The sequence below is a fragment of the Ascaphus truei genome, unplaced genomic scaffold, assembly GCF_040206685.1.
Source record: "Ascaphus truei isolate aAscTru1 unplaced genomic scaffold, aAscTru1.hap1 HAP1_SCAFFOLD_1588, whole genome shotgun sequence".
Lineage (NCBI taxonomy): Eukaryota > Metazoa > Chordata > Amphibia > Anura > Ascaphidae > Ascaphus > Ascaphus truei.
The window spans coordinates 34053-54345 of record NW_027454479.1 but is presented as its reverse complement, the minus strand read 5'-3'; positions in this window follow the sequence as shown (position 1 = coordinate 54345).

Here is a 20293-nt window from a genome sequence, read left to right as displayed (position 1 = left end):
TTCGATCGGTTTTAAAAAATCCTTCATTTTCAGTGTATGTTGATCTGATTTCTTAGGCTTTAAAAACATTAAAGCAGTCCTGTTTTAAGAGCTCATTCTCTCCCCCTTTCTCTCTCCCTTTATCACTCACTCCCCCTTTATCTCTCTCGATATGACCCTTGCCTTACTTCCCCGACTAAAACTGCCCCCGCTTTAAACACCACTCTTTACCTCTGCTCTCTCTCCCTCTCCCTTCTCTCTCCCTCTCCCTTCTCTCTCATTTTCCCTTCTATCTCACATTCCCTTCTCTCTCACTTTCCCTTCTCTCCATTTTTTCACCCTGACTCCCACTCTATTTCTTTCACTCAACCCGTCTCTTGCTCTCACACATACTCCCAAAGAGTAACCCTAGAAAATACAAGAGATATCTAGAAATCTAATTGCAAGGTAATAAGTCACATTAAGTGAAATGCACAATGGAATAGTCCCCCCCTTTTTTAAAAAAAACGGTAGATTCCTTACATTTTAGCTATTTGCACTTCTATATTTGTAACACTGGTAATTGCTATAATAACACTGTTACTTTTTTTTAGTTTGTACATGCACACACACACAATTAAATGACCTACTGTATCTCAGTACCTCAGATAGACACAGACACACACACACGCCTATGCAGTAAGCGTTCATAAGCCACTTATCAAGCACTTAATGCCTACTGCTATTCAGTAAGCAGTGATAGTGGGTGATAAGGCGGGAAGGTTGGAAGAGATCACGTGCCACTACATGGGTATTCTGAAGTATACACAGCGTGAAGTGTTCGAATAAAGGCCGCTGCTGCTGCAGCTGTACATTCATATGTGCAATAATGAAAGAAAAATCAATGGCGTCTATCCTCATACAATGAGTTTTGGATTCAAATAAGGCATTTCATAGCACAAGGAGAAAAACATATTAGTTAGTAATTTTGCATTTAAAATGGGAAATGCTCAATAATATAATAATATAATTTATAATAATATAATATAGGTCCCTGCCCCATGGAGCTTACAATCTATGTTTTTGGTGCCTGAGGCACAGGGAGATAAAGTGACTTGCCCAAGGTCACAAGGATCTGACACCAGGAATTGAACCAGGCCCCAGGCTTCAAACTCTCAGTGCCACTCAGTGTCTTTTACTCACTGAGCCACTCCCTCTCCACAAGAGTGCAAGAGTGCAAGAGTGCAAGAGTGCAAGAGTGCAAGAGAGCAAGAAAGCAAGAAAGCAAGAAAGAAAGAAAGCAACTGTCTATACTTCCTAATGTGTGGATTCAGAACCACAAACATGAAAAAATATATAATTAAGCAATAATTAAGAGCGGAGAGAAAAATACTAAAATAATTCAGTCAATTCATAGTGAATTAAAAGAAATTAGAGAATTAGTACATGTAAAATATTTTTATTTGTTAAGAATAGATTGATTTAAGATGACACACACACATACACACACACACACACACAATTAAATGACATATCCCTGGACCTCAGACACACACACTGACATTACAATAAGCAGAATAGATACATTTAGTTTTTGTTACAATTTGTCTCACTCCCAGTTGTAAGACATCAATCATTGTAAACTCTTGAACTCCAGGATGAGTTTGCAGCAAAGCTTCATGGGCACTGTAGTTTTTTTGTCTGCTACAAATTCTCTAATTGGTCACTGATCATGTGATGTCAGATGGGCCTGGGCTTTAATTCAAAGTGTTTAACCGAGTGGTGTGTGTCTCAAATACAGTAAGTTGCTTTATTTTTTTATCTCTGGGAATCTTCTGTGATTAAAGAGGGTCTGTTACTGAAAAAGCACAAAGCTGCTGATTACTTTCTGTTTAATAGAGAAATATTCATAAGGTATCAGTGTTTATTTGAGATGTGTCTGTACCTGAAAGGCTCAACCACCCCTGTTTGTGGGGCTCTTGTGTATGAAATAGCCCAGAGCAACTACCCCTAGAGATAATATACACACATACACACCCACATACTGTAATGTGTGTGTGTGTGTGTGTGTGTGTGTGTGTGTGTGTGTGTGTGTATATATATCCACTTTTTATTGTCTCTATAAGAGTTCTGATAAAGATTGTAAATACTGTAAATGTTTATCAGTTGATCAAAAAAGATTTGATCAGAAGAGTTGCCCTGTAAATTATCTATTCAGAGCAGCAATACCAGTATATATGTTAGACAGTGATTGTGGTTTGAATGGTGAATTTTGCAAGTATCTATCTGCGAGTTAATAACATACAAAACATTTACAGACCTGCTGTTATTACTCTGTGAGTTATGATATGATCTCAAACTGTGATTTTTGCCAACATTTGTTTGCTAGCTAGCCACATACAAATCAATTACAGACCTGCTGTTATTACTCTGAGAGTCATGATATGATGATATATGGCAAGAGATCCAAATAATCCTCATCCTATTTACATATCAGCCACAAAAAGGGATTTTTAATAATGTATATGTGTTTTTAATTATCTATGTAGAATTAATAAAATGTTATTATTTTCTGATATCCGCAGTGATTCTGGCCAACCTGACAGATCTGCAGTAATATACTGCAAGACCAATTTGTTTGCTAGCTAGCCACATGCAAATCAATTACAGACCTGCTGTTATTACTCTGAGAGTCATGATATGATGATATATGGCAATAGATTCAAATAATCCTCATCCTATTTACATATCAGCCACAAAAAGGGATTTTTAATAATGTATATGTGTTTTTAATTATCTATGTAGAATTAATAAAATGTTATTATTTTCTGATATCCGCAGTGATTCTGGCCAACCTGACAGATCTGCAGTAATATACTGCAAGACCAATTTGTTTGCTAGCTAGCCACATACAAATCAATTACAGACCTGCTGTTATTACTCTGAGAGTCATGATATGATGATATATGGCAATAGATCCAAATAATCCTCATCCTATTTACATATCAGCCACAAAAAGGGATTTTTAATCATGTATATGTGTTTTTAATTATCTATGTAGAATTAATAACATTTTATTATTTTCTGATATCCGCAGTGATTCTGGCCAACCTGACAGATCTGCAGTAATATACTGCAAGACCAATTTGTTTGCTAGCTAGCCACATACAAATCAATTACAGACCTGCTGTTATTACTCTGAGAGTCATGATATGATGATATATGGCAATAGATCCAAATAATCCTCATCCTATTTACATATCAACCACAAAAAGGGATTTTTAATCATGTATATGTGTTTTTAATTATCTATGTAGAATTAATAAAATTTTATTATTTTCTGATATCCGCAGTGATTCTGGCCAACCTGACAGATCTGCAGTAATATACTGCAAGACCAATTTGTTTGCTAGCTAGCCACATACAAATCAATTACAGACCTGCTGTTATTACTCTGAGAGTCATGATATGATGATATATGGCAATAGATCCAAATAATCCTCATCCTATTTACATATCAGCCACAAAAAGGGATTTTTAATCATGTATATGTGTTTTTAATTATCTATGTAGAATTAATAAAATTTTATTATTTTCTGATATCCGCAGTGATTCTGGCCAACCTGACAGATCTGCAGTAATATACTGCAAGACCAATTTGTTTGCTAGCTAGCCACATACAGTAGCGACATTGCTTATTGAAGCAAAAGCCGCCGGCTCCATGCGGCTGGGAAGCGGGTAGCCGCGGCGCGTGGCGGCGCACTGTGACGTCACAGTAACATGCGCGCCCGTCTTCCCCGTCTTCCCCGTCTTCCCCAGGCTTCCCCGACACCCCTGGAGATCAAATGAAGGTAAGCGGGGGTGCGGGGAAGCAGAGAGGCAGAGCAGGAGCCGGGTACGGTGTCGGGAAGGGAGGTAAATTGCGCGCGAAGTGGAGGGGGGGTGCGTGGGGGAAACGCGGCGGCGCGCGGTTGTTACTGGCGGCAGCTGGGGTAGATCTCGGCGTGCCGTCGTGATTTAGTGCAATAAACAATGTCGGTGCTGTACAAATCAATTACAGACCTGCTGTTATTACTCTGAGAGTCATGATATGATGATATATGGCAATAGATCCAAATAATCCTCATCCTATTTACATATCAGCCACAAAAAGGGATTTTTAATCATGTATATGTGTTTTTAATTATCTATGTAGAATTAATAAAATTTTATTATTTTCTGATATCCGCAGTGATTCTGGCCAACCTGACAGATCTGCAGTAATATACTGCAAGACCAATTGTTGTCTACCTTTACCATACGCATACGAATGACAATAGAGTGCTGTATATAAGGGGAACTCTTCTGATCAAATCTTTTTTGATCAACTCTGATAAACATTATATCTATACCCCTTGAGCACCTGTCGTTTGATCCTATATACCTATTCATAACGGTGATTGCGGTCACATTCACGTACTTTAAATACTGTACATGTTAATTTTTCTTTGGTTTGAAATATGGTATTCATTGGTTTATCATCAACCAGCCCTGTTTGTGGGAGGCTCTTTGCATAGTTCTGTGTATTCTCTGTGTTTTTTCTGTTAAGTTTGCTGAGTAACCTTGTGATATAAAGAGATGGCAGCCTTAGTTTGTTATGCCTCTTTTTTTCCCTGTAAATCTCAATGGCTTTTGCGGCCTATCCTAGCCACTCTGAAGTGAGACAAACCGCTTCTAAAGAGTACTCTAGATGCAAATGTAAATAAAAAGTATAATAGAATTTGAACACATGGCTGCTCAACTCAAGTCCTTAAGCCACGAAACATGTCTGAATTTCAGGATTTTCCAGCTTCAGCACAAGTGGCTCAAACAGAGGCTTGTTTGAAGACAGAGACCCTGATTGAGCCACCTGTGCTGAAGCAGGGACTGATTAAAGCATCTGTGTTGAAGCTTGGATATCCTGAACACCTGACCTCCCTTCTCTCTCTCCCTTTCCCTTCTCTCTCTTTCCATTCTCAACCTCTCCCTTCTCTCTCCTCTCTCCCTCTCCCTTCTCTCTCCTCTCTCCCTCTCCCTTCTCTCTCCTCTCGCCCTTCTCTCTCCTCTCTCTCTCTCTCGCCCTTCTCTCTCCTCTCTCTCTCTCGCCCTTCTCTCTCCTCTCTCTCTCTCGCCCTTCTCTCTCCTCTCTCTCTCTCGCGCTTCTCTCTCCTCTCTCTCTCTCGCCCTTCTCTCTCCTCTCTCTCTCTCGCCCTTCTCTCTCCTCTCTCTCTCTCGCCCTTCTCTCTCCTCTCTCTCTCTCGCCCTTCTCTCTCCTCTCTCTCTCTCGCCCTTCTCTCTCCTCTCTCTCTCTCGCCCTTCTCTCTCCTCTCTCTCTCTCGCCCTTCTCTCTCCTCTCTCTCTCTCGCCCTTCTCTCTCCTCTCTCTCTCTCGCCCTTCTCTCTCCTCTCTCTCTCTCGCCCTTCTCTCTCCTCTCTCTCTCTCTCTCGCCCTTCTCTCTCCTCTCTCTCTCGCCCTTCTCTCTCCTCTCTCTCTCTCTCTCGCCCTTCTCTCTCCTCTCTCTCTCTCTCTCTCTCTCTCTCTCTCGCCCTTCTCTCTCCTCTCTCTCTCTCTCTCGCCCTTCTCTCTCCTCTCTCTCTCTCTCTCGCCTTCTCTCTCCTCTCTCTCTCTCGCCCTTCTCTCTCCTCTCTCTCTCTCGCCCTTCTCTCTCCTCTCTCTCTCTCGCCCTTCTCTCTCCTCTCTCTCTCTCGCCCTTCTCTCTCCTCTCTCTCTCTCGCCCTTCTCTCTCCTCTCTCTCTCTCGCCCTTCTCTCTCCTCTCTCTCTCTCGCCCTTCTCTCTCCTCTCTCTCTCTCGCCCTTCTCTCTCCTCTCTCTCTCTCGCCCTTCTCTCTCCTCTCTCTCTCTCGCCCTTCTCTCTCCTCTCTCTCTCTCGCCCTTCTCTCTCCTCTCTCTCTCTCGCCCTTCTCTCTCCTCTCTCTCTCTCGCCCTTCTCTCTCCTCTCTCTCTCTCGCCCTTCTCTCTCCTCTCTCTCTCTCGCCCTTCTCTCCTCTCTCTCTCTCTCTCTCTCTCTCGCCCTTCTCTCTCCTCTCTCTCTCTCTCTCGCCCTTCTCTCTCCTCTCTCTCTCTCTCTCGCCCTTCTCTCTCCTCTCTCTCTCTCTCTCGCCCTTCTCTCTCCTCTCTCTCTCTCTCTCTCGCCCTTCTCTCTCCTCTCTCTCTCGCCCTTCTCTCTCCTCTCTCTCTCTCTCTCGCCCTTCTCTCTCCTCTCTCTCTCTCTCTCGCCCTTCTCTCTCCTCTCTCTCTCTCTCTCGCCCTTCTCTCTCCTCTCTCTCTCTCGCCCTTCTCTCTCCTCTCTCTCTCTCGCCCTTCTCTCTCCTCTCTCTCTCTCGCCCTTCTCTCTCCTCTCTCTCTCTCGCCCTTCTCTCTCCTCTCTCTCTCTCGCCCTTCTCTCTCCTCTCTCTCTCGCCCTTCTCTCTCTCCTCTCTCTCTCGCCCTTCTCTCTCTCCTCTCTCTCTCTCGCCCTTCTCTCTCCTCTCTCTCTCTCGCCCTTCTCTCTCCTCTCTCTCTCTCGCCCTTCTCTCTCCTCTCTCTCTCGCCCTTCTCTCTCCTCTCTCTCTCTCGCCCTTCTCTCTCCTCTCTCTCTCTCGCCCTTCTCTCTCCTCTCTCTCTCTCGCCCTTCTCTCTCCTCTCTCTCTCTCGCCCTTCTCTCTCCTCTCTCTCTCTCGCCCTTCTCTCTCCTCTCTCTCTCTCGCCCTTCTCTCTCCTCTCTCTCTCTCGCCCTTCTCTCTCCTCTCTCTCTCTCGCCCTTCTCTCTCCTCTCTCTCTCTCGCCCTTCTCTCTCCTCTCTCTCTCTCGCCCTTCTCTCTCCTCTCTCTCTCTCGCCCTTCTCTCTCCTCTCTCTCTCTCGCCCTTCTCTCTCCTCTCTCTCTCTCGCCCTTCTCTCTCCTCTCTCTCTCTCGCCCTTCTCTCTCCTCTCTCTCTCTCGCCCTTCTCTCTCCTCTCTCTCTCTCGCCCTTCTCTCTCCTCTCTCTCTCTCGCCCTTCTCTCTCCTCTCTCTCTCTCGCCCTTCTCTCTCCTCTCTCTCTCTCGCCCTTCTCTCTCCTCTCTCTCTCGCCCTTCTCTCTCCTCTCTCTCTCTCGCCCTTCTCTCTCCTCTCTCTCTCTCGCCCTTCTCTCTCCTCTCTCTCTCTCGCCCTTCTCTCTCTCCTCTCTTTCTTGCCCTTCTCTCTCTCCTCTCTCTCTCTCGCCCTTCTCTCTCTCCTCTCTCTCTCTCGCCCTTCTCTCTCTCCTCTCTCTCTCTCGCCCTTCTCTCTCTCCTCTCTCTCTCGCCCTTCTCTCTCTCCTCTCTCTCTCGCCCTTCTCTCTCCCCTCTCTCTCTCGCCCTTCTCTCGCCCTTCTCTCTCTCTCGCCCTTCTCTCGCCCTTCTCTCTCTCTCGCCCTTCTCTCTCTCTCGCCCTTCTCTCTCTCTCGCCCTTCTCTCTCTCTCGCCCTTCTCTCTCTCTCGCCCTTCTCTCTCTCTCGCCCTTCTCTCTCTCTCGCCCTTCTCTCTCTCTCGCCCTTCTCTCTCTCTCGCCCTTCTCTCTCTCTCGCCCTTCTCTCTCTCTCGCCCTTCTCTCTCTCTCGCCCTTCTCTCTCTCTCGCCCTTCTCTCGCCCTTCTCTCTCCCTTCTCTCTCCCTTCTCTCTCCCTTCTCTCTCCCTTCTCTCTCCCCTCTCTCCCCTCTCTCCCTCTCTCCCCTCTCCCCCTCTCCCCCTCTCCCCCTCTCCCCCTCTCCCCCTCTCCCCCTCTCCCCCTCTCTCCCTCTCTCCTCTCTCTCTCTCTCTCTCTCTCTCTCTCTCTCTCTCTCCTCCTCCTTCTTATCCATCTCCCTTCTCTCTACATCTACCTTCTCTCTCTCCGTATCCCTTGTCGCTCCCTCTCCCTTGTCTCTCCATTCTCTCTCCCTCTTCCTTCTCTCTCCCTCTTCCTTCTCTCTCCCTCTTCCTTCTCTCTCCCTCTTCCTTCTCTCTCCCTCTTCCTTCTCTCTCCCTCTTCCTTCTCTCTCCCTCTTCCTTCTCTCTCCCTCTTCCTTATCTCTCCCTCTACCTTATCTCTCCCTCTTCCTTCTCTCTCCATCTTCCTTCTCTCTCCCTCTTCCTTCTCTCTCCCTTTTCCTTTCCCCTCCCTTTTCCTTCTCTCTCCCTCTCCCTTCTCTCTCCCTCCTCTCTCCCTTGTCAGCCCCTTCTCTCTCCCTCTCCCTTCTCTCTCCCTATCCCTTCTCTCTCCCTTTCCTTGTCTCTCCCTCTCCCTTGTCTCTCCATTCTCTCTCCCTTTCCTTCTCTCTCCCTTTTCCTTCTCTCTCCCTTTCCCTTCTCTCTCCCTTTTCTTTCTCTCTCCCTTCTCTCTCCCTTTTCTCACTCCCTTCTCTATCCCTCTGTCTTCTCTCTCCCTTCTCTCTCCCTATCCCTTCTCTCTCCCTCTTCCTTCTCTCTCCCTTTCCAATCTCTCTCCCTTTCCAATCTCTCTCCCTTTTCCTTGTCTCTCCATTCTCTCCCTTTTCCTTTCCCCTCCCCTTTCCTTCGCTCTCCCTCTCCCTTCTCTCTCTCTCTACTCCCCTCTCTCTCTCTCTCTCTCTCCCCCTCCCTTCTCTCTCCCTCTCCCTTATAACTCCCTCATCATTCCCTCTACTCTCTCTCCCTCTCCCTCCTCTCTCTCCCTTTCCCTTCTCTCTCACCCTCTTCCTTCTCTCTGTCTATCCCTCTCCCTTCTCTCTCTCTCTCCCTTCTCTCTCTCCTCTCTCCCTCTTCCTTCTCTCTCCCTCTCCCTCCTCTCTCCCTTTTCCTTGTCACTCCCTCATCACTCTCTTTCTCTAACTTCTCTATCTCTCTCCCTTCTCTCTCTCCCTCTTCCTTCTCTCTCCCTATCCCTTGTCACTCCCTCTCCCTTGTTTCTACCTCTCCCTTGTCTCTCCATTCTCTCTCCCTCTTCCTTCTCTCTCCCTCTTCCTTCTCTCTCCCTCTTCCTTCTCTCTCCCTCTTCCTTCTCTCTCCATCTTCCTTCTCTCTCCATCTTCCTTCTCTCTCCATCTTCCTTCTCTCTCCATCTTCCTTCTCTCTCTCTCTCGCCCTTCTCTCTCCTCTCTCTCTCTCTCTCGCCCTTCTCTCTCCTCTCTCTCTCTCTCGCCCTTCTCTCTCCTCTCTCTCTCTCTCTCTCGCCCTTCTCTCTCCTCTCTCTCTCTCTCTCGCCCTTCTCTCTCCTCTCTCTCTCTCGCCCTTCTCTCTCCTCTCTCTCTCTCTCGCCCTTCTCTCTCCTCTCTCTCTCTCGCCCTTCTCTCTCCTCTCTCTCTCTCGCCCTTCTCTCTCCTCTCTCTCTCTCGCCCTTCTCTCTCCTCTCTCTCTCTCGCCCTTCTCTCTCCTCTCTCTCTCTCGCCCTTCTCTCTCCTCTCTCTCTCTCGCCCTTCTCTCTCCTCTCTCTCTCTCGCCCTTCTCTCTCCTCTCTCTCTCTCGCCCTTCTCTCTACTCTCTCTCTCTCGCCCTTCTCTCTCCTCTCTCTCTCTCGCCCTTCTCTCTCTCCTCTCTCTCTCTCGCCCTTCTCTCTCTCCTCTCTCTCTCGCCCTTCTCTCTCCTCTCTCTCTCTCGCCCTTCTCTCTCCTCTCTCTCTCTCGCCCTTCTCTCTCCTCTCTCTCTCGCCCTTCTCTCTCCTCTCTCTCTCTCGCCCTTCTCTCTCCTCTCTCTCTCTCGCCCTTCTCTCTCCTCTCTCTCGCCCTTCTCTCTCCTCTCTCTCTCTCGCCCTTCTCTCTCCTCTCTCTCTCTCGCCCTTCTCTCTCCTCTCTCTCTCTCGCCCTTCTCTCTTCTCTCTCTCTCTCGCCCTTCTCTCTCCTCTCTCTCTCTCGCCCTTCTCTCTCCTCTCTCTCTCTCGCCCTTCTCTCTCCTCTCTCTCTCTCGCCCTTCTCTCTCCTCTCTCTCTCTCGCCCTTCTCTCTCCTCTCTCTCTCTCGCCCTTCTCTCTCCTCTCTCTCTCTCGCCCTTCTCTCTCCTCTCTCTCTCTCGCCCTTCTCTCTCCTCTCTCTCTCTCGCCCTTCTCTCTCCTCTCTCTCTCTCGCCCTTCTCTCTCCTCTCTCTCTCTCGCCCTTCTCTCTCCTCTCTCTCTCTCGCCCTTCTCTCTCCTCTCTCTCTCTCGCCCTTCTCTCTCCTCTCTCTCTCTCGCCCTTCTCTCTCCTCTCTCTCTCTCGCCCTTCTCTCTCCTCTCTCTCTCTCTCGCCCTTCTCTCTCCTCTCTCTCTCTCGCCCTTCTCTCTCCTCTCTCTCTCTCGCCCTTCTCTCTCCTCTCTCTCTCTCGCCCTTCTCTCTCTCCTCTCTCTCTCGCCCTTCTCTCTCTCCTCTCTTTCTCGCCCTTCTCTCTCTCCTCTCTCTCTCTCGCCCTTCTCTCTCTCCTCTCTCTCTCTCGCCCTTCTCTCTCTCCTCTCTCTCTCGCCCTTCTCTCTCCCCTCTCTCTCTCGCCCTTCTCTCGCCCTTCTCTCTCTCTCGCCCTTCTCTCGCCCTTCTCTCTCTCGCCCTTCTCTCGCCCTTCTCTCTCTCTCGCCCTTCTCTCTCTCTCGCCCTTCTCTCTCTCTCGCCCTTCTCTCTCTCTCGCCCTTCTCTCTCTCTCGCCCTTCTCTCTCGCCCTTCTCTCTCTCTCGCCCTTCTCTCTCTCTCGCCCTTCTCTCTCTCTCGCCCTTCTCTCGCCCTTCTCTCGCCCTTCTCTCTCCCTTCTCTCTCCCTTCTCTCTCCCTTCTCTCTCCCTTCTCTCTCCCCTCTCTCCCCTCTCTCCCCTCTCTCCCCTCTCTCCCCTCTCTCCCTCTCTCTCCCCTCTCCCCCTCTCCCCCTCTCCCCTCTCCCCCTCTCCCCCTCTCCCCCTCTCCCCCTCTCCCCCTCTCCCCCTCTCCCCCTCTCTCCCTCTCTCTCTCTCTCTCTTTCTCTCTCTCTCTCTCTCTCTCTCTCTCTCTCTCTCTCCTCCTCCTTCTTATCCATCTCCCTTCTCTCTACATCTACCTTCTCTCTCTCCGTATCCCTTGTCGCTCCCTCTCCCTTGTTTCTACCTCTCCCTTGTCTCTCCATTCTCTCTCCCTCTTCCTTCTCTCTCCCTCTTCCTTCTCTCTCCCTCTTCCTTCTCTCTCCCTCTTCCTTCTCTCTCCCTCTTCCTTCTCTCTCCCTCTTCCTTCTCTCTCCCTCTTCCTTCTCTCTCCCTCTTCCTTCTCTCTCCCTCTTCCTTCTCTCTCCCTCTTCCTTATCTCTCCCTCTACCTTATCTCTCCCTCTTCCTTCTCTCTCCCTCTTCCTTCTCTCTCCCTCTTCCTTCTCTCTCCCTTTTCCTTTCCCCTCCCTTTTCCTTCTCTCTCCCTCTCCCTTCTCTCTCCCTCCTCTCTCCCTTGTCACCCCCTTCTCTCTCCCTCTCCCTTCTCTCTCCCTATCCCTTCTCTCTCCCTTTCCTTGTCTCTCCCTCTCCCTTGTCTCTCCATTCTCTCTCCCTTTCCTTCTCTCTCCCTTTTCCTTCTCTCTCCCTTTCCCTTCTCTCTCCCTTTTCTTTCTCTCTCCCTTCTCTCTCCCTTTTCTCACTCCCTTCTCTATCCCTCTGTCTTCTCTCTCCCTTCTCTCTCCCTATCCCTTCTCTCTCCCTCTTCCTTCTCTCTCCCTTTCCAATCTCTCTCCCTTTCCAATCTCTCTCCCTTTTCCTTGTCTCTCCATTCTCTCCCTTTTCCTTTCCCCTCCCCTTTCCTTTGCTCTCCCTCTCCCTTCTCTCTCTCTCCACTCCCTTCTCTCTCTCTCTCCCCCTCCCTTCTCTCTCCCTCTCCCTTATAACTCCCTCGTCATTCCCTCTCCCTTCTCTCTCTCCCTTTCCCTTCTCTCTCACCCTCTTCCTTCTCTCTCCCTCTCCCTCTACCTTCTCTATCCCTCTCCCTTCTCTCTCCCTTTTCCTTCTCTCTCCCTCTCCATTCTCTCTCCCTCCTCTCTCCCTTGTCACCCTCTTCTCTCTCCCTCTCCCTTCTCTCTCCCTATCCCTTCTCTCTCCCTTTCCTTGTCTCTCCCTCTCCCTTGTCTCTCCATTCTCTATCCCTTCTCCTTCTCTCTCCCTTTTCCTTCTATCTCCCTTTCCTTCTCTCTCCCTTTTCCTTCTCTCTCCCTTTTCCTTCTCTCTCCCTTTTCCTTCTCTCTCCCTTTTCTTTCTCTCTCCCTTCTCTCTCCCTTTTCTCACTCCCTTCTCTATCCCTCTGCCTTCTCTCTCCCTTCTCTCTCCCTATCCATTCTCTCTCCCTCTTCCTTCTCTCTCCCTCTTCCTTCTCTCTCCCTCTTCCTTCTCTCTCCCTTTCCAATCTCTCTCCCTTTTCCTTGTCTCTCCATTCTCTCCCTTTTCCTTTCCCCTCCCCTTTCCTTTGCTCTCCCTCTCCCTTCTCTCTCTCTCCACTCCCTTCTCTCTCTCTCTCCCCCTCCCTTCTCTCTCCCTCTCCCTTATAACTCCCTCGTCATTCCCTCTCCCTTCTCTCTCTCCCTTTCCCTTCTCTCTCACCCTCTTCCTTCTCTCTCCCTCTCCCTCTACCTTCTCTATCCCTCTCCCTTCTCTCTCCCTTTTCCTTCTCTCTCCCTCTCCATTCTCTCTCCCTCCTCTCTCCCTTGTCACCCTCTTCTCTCTCCCTCTCCCTTCTCTCTCCCTATCCCTTCTCTCTCCCTTTCCTTGTCTCTCCCTCTCCCTTGTCTCTCCATTCTCTATCCCTTCTCCTTCTCTCTCCCTTTTCCTTCTATCTCCCTTTCCTTCTCTCTCCCTTTTCCTTCTCTCTCCCTTTTCCTTCTCTCTCCCTTTTCCTTCTCTCTCCCTTTTCTTTCTCTCTCCCTTCTCTCTCCCTTTTCTCACTCCCTTCTCTATCCCTCTGCCTTCTCTCTCCCTTCTCTCTCCCTATCCATTCTCTCTCCCTCTTCCTTCTCTCTCCCTCTTCCTTCTCTCTCCCTCTTCCTTCTCTCTCCCTTTCCAATCTCTCTCCCTTTTCCTTGTCTCTCCATTCTCTCCCTTTTCCTTTCCCCTCCCCTTTCCTTTGCTCTCCCTCTCCCTTCTCTCTCTCTCCACTCCCTTCTCTCTCTCTCTCCCCCTCCCTTCTCTCTCCCTCTCCCTTATAACTCCCTCGTCATTCCCTCTCCCTTCTCTCTCTCCCTTTCCCTTCTCTCTCACCCTCTTCCTTCTCTCTCCCTCTCCCTCTACCTTCTCTATCCCTCTCCCTTCTCTCTCCCTTTTCCTTGTCACTCCCTCATCACTCTCTCTCTCCCTTCTCTCTCTCTCTCCCTTTTCTCTCTCCCTCTTCTTTCGCTCTCCCTTTCCTTCTCTCTCCCTTTTCCTTCTCTCTCCCTTTTCCTTCTCTCTCCTTTTCCCTTCTCTCTCCCTTTTCTTTCTCTCTCCCTTTTCTCACTCCCTTCTCTATCCCTCTGCCTTTCTCTCCCTTCTCTCTCCCTATCCCTTCTCTCTCCCTCTTCCTTCTCTCTCCCTCTTCCGTCTCTCTCCCTTTCCATGCTATCTCCCTTTTCCTTATCTCTCCATTCTCTCCCTTTTCCTTTCCCCTACCCTTTCCTTCGCTCTCCCTCTCCCTTCTCTCTCTCTCCACTCCCTTCTCTCTCTCCCCCTCCCTTCTCTCTCCCTCTCCCTTATAACTCCCTCGTCATTCCCTCTCCCTCCTCTCTCTCAACCATTCCTTTCTCTCTCACCCTCTTCCTTCTCTCTGTCTCTCCCTCTCTCTTCTCTCTCTCCCTTCTCTCTCCTCTCTCCCTCTCCCTTCTCTCTCACTCTCCCTTCTCTCTCCATTTTCCTTGTCACTCCCTCACTCTCTCTCTCTCTCTCTCTCTCTCTCTCTCTCTCTCTCTCCCTTCTCCATCTTCCTTCTTCTCCATCTCCCTTCTCTCTACATCTACCTTCTCTCTCTCCGTATCCCTTCTCTCTCTCCCTCTTCCTTCTCTCTCTCCCTCTTCCTTCTCTCTCTCCCTCTTCCTTCTCTCTCTCCCTCTTCCTTCTCTCTCCCTATCCCTTGTCGCTCCCTCTCCCTTGTTTCTACCTCTCCCTTGTCTCTCCATTCTCTCTCCCTCTTCCTTCTCTCTCCCTCTTCCTTCTCTCTCCCTCTTCCTTCTCTCTCCCTCTTCCTTTCCTCTCCCTCTCCCTTCTCTCTCTCCCTTCTCTCTCTCCTCTCTCCCTCTACCTTCTCTCTCCCTCTCCCTTCTCAATCCCTTTTCCTTGTCACTCCCTCATCACTCTCTCTCTCTCCCTTCTCTCTCTCTCCCTTCTCCATCTTCCTTCTTTCTCCATCTCCCTTCTCTCTACATCTACCTTCTCTCTCTCCCTATCCCTTCTCTCTCTCCCTATCCCTTCTCTCTCTCCCTATCCCTTCTCTCTCTCCCTATCCCTTCTCTCTCTCCCTCTCCCTTCTCTCTCCCTATCCCTTCTCTCTCCCTTTCCTTGTCTCTCCCTCTCCCTTGTCTCTCCATTCTCTCTCCCTTTTCCTTCCCTCTCCATTTCCTTCTCTCTCCCTTTTCCTTCTCTCTCCCTTTTCCTTCTCTCTCCTTTTCCCTTCTCTCTCCCTTTTCTTTCTCTCTCCCTTTTCTCACTCCCTTCTCTATCCCTCTGCCTTTCTCTCCCTTCTCTCTCCCTATCCCTTCTCTCTCCCTCTTCCTTCTCTCTCCCTCTTCCGTCTCTCTCCCTTTCCATGCTATCTCCCTTTTCCTTATCTCTCCATTCTCTCCCTTTTCCTTTCCCTACCCTTTCCTTCGCTCTCCCTCTCCCTTCTCTCTCTCTCCACTCCCTTCTCTCTCTCCCCCTCCCTTCTCTCTCCCTCTCCCTTATAACTCCCTCGTCATTCCCTCTCCCTCCTCTCTCTCAACCATTCCTTTCTCTCTCACCCTCTTCCTTCTCTCTGTCTCTCCCTCTCTCTTCTCTCTCTCCCTTCTCTCTCCTCTCTCCCTCTCCCTTCTCTCTCACTCTCCCTTCTCTCTCCATTTTCCTTGTCACTCCCTCATCTCTCTCTCTCTCTCTCTCTCTCTCTCTCTCTCTCCCTTCTCCATCTTCCTTCTTCTCCATCTCCCTTCTCTCTACATCTACCTTCTCTCTCTCCGTATCCCTTCTCTCTCTCCCTCTTCCTTCTCTCTCTCCCTCTTCCTTCTCTCTCTCCCTCTTCCTTCTCTCTCTCCCTCTTCCTTCTCTCTCCCTATCCCTTGTCGCTCCCTCTCCCTTGTTTCTACCTCTCCCTTGTCTCTCCATTCTCTCTCCCTCTTCCTTCTCTCTCCCTCTTCCTTCTCTCTCCCTCTTCCTTCTCTCTCCCTCTTCCTTCCCTCTCCCTCTCCCTTCTCTCTCTCCCTTCTCTCTCTCCTCTCTCCCTCTACCTTCTCTCTCCCTCTCCCTTCTCAATCCCTTTTCCTTGTCACTCCCTCATCACTCTCTCTCTCTCCCTTCTCTCTCTCTCCCTTCTCCATCTTCCTTCTTTCTCCATCTCCCTTCTCTCTACATCTACCTTCTCTCTCTCCCTATCCCTTCTCTCTCTCCCTATCCCTTCTCTCTCTCCCTATCCCTTCTCTCTCTCCCTATCCCTTCTCTCTCTCCCTCTTCCTTCTCTCTCCCTATCCCTTGTCGCTCCCTCTCCCTTGTTTCTACCTCTCCCTTGTCTCTCCATTCTCTCTCCCTCTTCCTTCCCTCTCCCTCTTCCTTCTCTCCCCATCTTCCTTCTCTCTCCATCTTCCTTCTCTCTCCATCTTCCTTCTCTCTCCATCTTCCTTCTCTCTCCCTTTCCATTCTCTCTTTCCATTTTCCTTTTCCCTCCCTTATCCTTCTCTCTCCCTCTCCCTTCTCTCTCCCTCCTCTCTCCCTTGTCACCCCCTTCTCTCTCCCTCTCCCTTCTCTCTCCCTATCCCTTCTCTCTCCCTTTCCTTGTCTCTCCCTCTCCCTTGTCTCTCCATTCTCTCTCCCTATCCCTTCTCTCTCCCTCTTCCTTCTCTCTCCCTCTTACTTCTCACTCCCTTTCCATGCTCTCTCCCTTTCCATGCTCTCTCCCTTTTCCTTATCTCTCCATTCTCTCCCTTTTCCTTGCCTCCCCTTTCCTTCGCTCTCCCTCTCCCTTCTCTCTCTCTCCACTCCCTTCTCTCTCTCTCCACTCCCTTCTCTCTCTCTCCCCCTCCCTTCTCTCTCCCTCTCCCTTATAACTCCCTCGTCATTCCCTCTACCTCTCTCTCTCCCTCTCCCTTCTCTCTCTCTCCCTTTTCTCTCTCCTCTCTCCCTCTCCCTTCTCTCTCCCTCTCCCTTCTCTCTCCCTTTTCCTTGTCACTCCCTCATCACTCTCTTTCTCTCCCTTCTCTCTCTCTCTCCCTTTTCTCTCTCCCTCTTCCTTCGCTCTCCCTATCCCTTCTCTCTCCCTTTCCTTGTCTCTCCCTCTTCCTTGTCTCTCCATTCTCTCTCCCTTCTCATTCTCTCTCCCTTTTCCTTCTATCTCCCTTTCCTTCTCTCTTCCTTTTCCTTCTCTCTCCCTTTTCCTTCTCTCTCCCTTTTCTTTCTCTCTCCATTTTCTCACTCCCTTCTCTATCCCTCTGCCTTCTCTCTCCCTTCTCTCTCCCTATCCATTCTCTCTCCCTCTTCCTTCTCTCTCCCTCTTCCTTCTCTCTCCCTTTCCAATCTCTCTCCCTTTTCCTTGTCTCTCCATTCTCTCCCTTTTCCTTTCCCCTCCCCTTTCCTTTGCTCTCCCTCTCCCTTCTCTCTCTCTCCACTCCCTTCTCTCTCTCTCTCCCCCTCCCTTCTCTATCCCTCTCCCTTATAACTCCCTGATCATTCCCTCTACCTCTCTCTCCCCCTCTCCCTTCTCTCTCTCTCCCTTTCCCTTCTCTCGCACCCTCTTCCTTCTCTCTGTCTATCCCTCTCCCTTCTCTCTCTCCCTTCTCTCTCTCCTCTCTCCCTCTCCCTTCTCTCTCCCTCTCCCTTCTCTCTCCCTTTTCCTTGTCACTCCCTCATCACTCTCTCCCTCTCCCTTCTCTCTCCCTCTCCCTTCTCTCTCCCTATCCCTTCTCTCTCCCTATCCCTTCTCTCTCCCTTTCCTTGTCTCTCCCTCTCCCTTGTCTCTCCATTCTCTCTCCCTCTTCCTTCTCTCTCCCTCTTCCTTCTCTCTCCCTTTTCCTTCTATCTCCCTTTCCTTCTCTCTCCCTTTTCCTTCTCTCTCCCTTTACCTTCTCTCTCATTTTGCCTTCTCTCTCCCTTTTCTCTCCCTTTTCTCTCCCTTTTCTCTCCCTTTTCTCTCCCTTTTCTCTCCCTTTTCTTTTCCTTTTCTCTCCCTTTTCCTTTTCTCTCCCTTTTCCTTTTCTCTCCCTTTTCCTTTTCTCTCCCTTTTCCTTTTCTTTCCCTTTTCCTTTTCTCTCCCTCACCCTTCTCTCTCCCTCTCCCTTCTCTCTCCATCTCCCTTCTCTCTACATCTACCTTCTCTCTCTCCGTATCCCTTCTTCCTCTCCCTATCCCTTCTCTCTCTCCCTATCCCTTCTCTCTCCCTATCCCTTATCTCTCCCTTTCCTTGTCTCTCCCTCTCCCTTCTCTCTCCCTTTTCTTTCTCTCTCCCTTCTCTCTCCCTTTTCTCACTCCCTTCTCTATCCCTCTGCCTTCTCTCTCCCTTCTCTCTCCCTATCCCATCTCTCTCCCTCTTCCTTCTCTCTCCTTCTTCCTTCTCTCTCACTTTCCATGCTCTCTCCCTTTTCCTTGTCTCTCCATTCTCTCCCTTTTCCTTTCCCCTCTCCTTTCCTTCGCTCTCCCTCTCCCTTCTCTCTCCCTCCTCTCTCCCTTGTCACTTCCATCTCTCTCCCTCTCCCTTTTCTCTCACTATCCCTTCTCTCTCCCTTTCCTTGTCTCTCCCTCTCCCTTGTCTCTCCATTCTCTCTCCCTCTTCCTTCTCTCTCCCTTTTCCTTCTATCTCCATTTCCTTCTCTCTCCCTTTTCATTTTCTCTCCCTTTTCCTTTTCTCTCCCTCTCCCTTCTCTCTCCCTCTCCCTTCTCTGTCCCTCCTCTCACAGTTGTCTCTCCCTGCTTTCTCTCTCTCCCTTCTCTCTCCCTCTCTTCTCTCTCCCTCTCCCTTCTCTCTCCCTCTCCCTTCTCTCAATTTTTTTCTCTCTTACTCCCACTCTATCTCTTTCACTTCAACCCGTCTCTTGCTCTCACACACATTTCTTTCTTCCACTTCTCTCTCTCTCTTTTTCTTTCTCACACCCTCTCTTTCTCTCCCTGCTCTCTATTACTCTCCCTGACTAGCATCCCTGCTCCTTCTAAATCACCTGTATTTTACTCTCACAAATGTCCTTTCTTTCTCTCTCTCTTTCAAGGACTACCACTCTCCCCTCTCTCTCACAAACCCCTCTCTCACTCAGTCTAAGCATTGTTTATTTAGTCCATCAGTGAAAGAGGGTCCTCAACTGCATTGCTCTAAAGGGGATTGCATTATATTTTTTCACTTATCTTGGGTAAAATTTATTTGCAGTATGAAAATAGGTAAGTTCGTCTATCAAGATGATGTTCACAAAGGACATACTAACAAGGAGGTAAGTAGTTGAGGTAAGTGAGTACACCTACACAATGCATTGCTTTTATCTCTCAGGATATAAAGCTTTGAGTTGATTTCTCTCCCTTTACACGAGTGTGCCCTTTTAGAGTCAGGCAGTGAACTCTTCGCTACTGTCCCATCTGCAGCGCTAGCTCGACTGTAAATTGGGGGAAGAAAGCATACCCCTTTACGGACGATAGACAGTAGTGCTTCTTCACTCCTAGCATACGGCAGAGGAGAAGCTCCGCTCTGTACAAAACGGATCTAGTCCTCAATGTCCAAGTACTTAGTAGTGAGGTAAAAGCTAGCTCTTTACCTCTAAGGGTGCCTCTCGCTAACATGCAACGAATGCAAGAGTTTTCAAATTTTTGAATGACTAACTGCATATAAATGCAACATGTCAATTGGATAGGGAATAGAATATATACAACAAAATAGAAAGGGCAGGCTCACAGACTGATTCCATGCCCTCCCTCACCCGCTCTTGACCCATGTTCACTATCACCCACCACCTCATCCACCTTCACCCTCACACTCATCCACCTTCACCCACCCACCATTGCCCCCTCACCAACACCTTCACTCACCCACACCTTCACTCATCCCCCTACCTCACCTACATTCACCAACCTTTAACCCCACTTAAACACACCCTCCCTCTTCCACCTTAATCTTCACCCTCCCTCACCCATGTTCACTCTACCTTACTGGCCTCAACCTTACCTACAAAGCCTCCTATACCCATATTAACCATCCCTCACCCACCTTCAACATCACCTTCCCACACCCTCCTTCACCCAACCTCCCTCACCCACCTTCTACCCTCATCATCCATATTAAAATTCACCTTCACCACCCTTACCTGCACACCAATACCCAGCCTCACCCTTGCCCACTCACCCATACCTGAACTGACCCACACTTTTTTCACCCACCTTCATCCTCACCCTCCCAGACACATTTACTCACCCTCCCTAATCCACCTTCAACACCACCTACCCACTCTCTTCATCATCCACCTTCCCTCAAAAACCTTCAACCTCCTTACCCACACCCACCATACATCCCTAAACCTCCCTCACCCACCTACCCACAACCTCCCTCACGTTCTTACCCACTTACACTTTTTCTTACCACACTTTCAACCCCAAACCACACCCTCCCTAAATTGTTCAGAACTTAACTCTCATTGGCCAAGTACCTAAATGAGTCACATAACTAAAAATGTTCTATTCTTTTTTCACCAAACACAAATACAAAAATAATCGTAAGGGTCAACCCTAACCCTAACTTTCAACGCTAACCCTAACTCTTCTCTGATTGGTTAGTACCCAAATGAGTCACATACCTAAATTTTCGTATTCCCCTATAACCCTGGGCCAAACAAAAATAGAAAAATAATCCTAAGTGTCAACCCTAACTTTCAACCCTAACTTTCAACCCTAACTTTCAACCCTAACTTTCAACCCTAACTTTCAACCCTAACTCTTCTCTGATTGGTTAGTACCCAAATGAGTCACATACCTAAATTTTCGTATTCCCCTATAACCCTAACCCTAACCCTAACCCTAACCCTAACCCTAACCCTAACCCTAACCCTAACCCTAACCCTAACCCTAACCCTAACCCTAACCCTAACCCTAACCCTTCTCTGATTGGTTAGTACCCAAATGAGTCACATACCTAAATTTTCGTATTCCCCTATAACCCTGGGCCAAACAAAAATAGAAAAATAATCCTAAGTGTCAACCCTAACTTTCAACCCTAACTTTCAACCCTAACTTTCAACCCTAACTTTCAACCCTAACTTTCAACCCTAACTT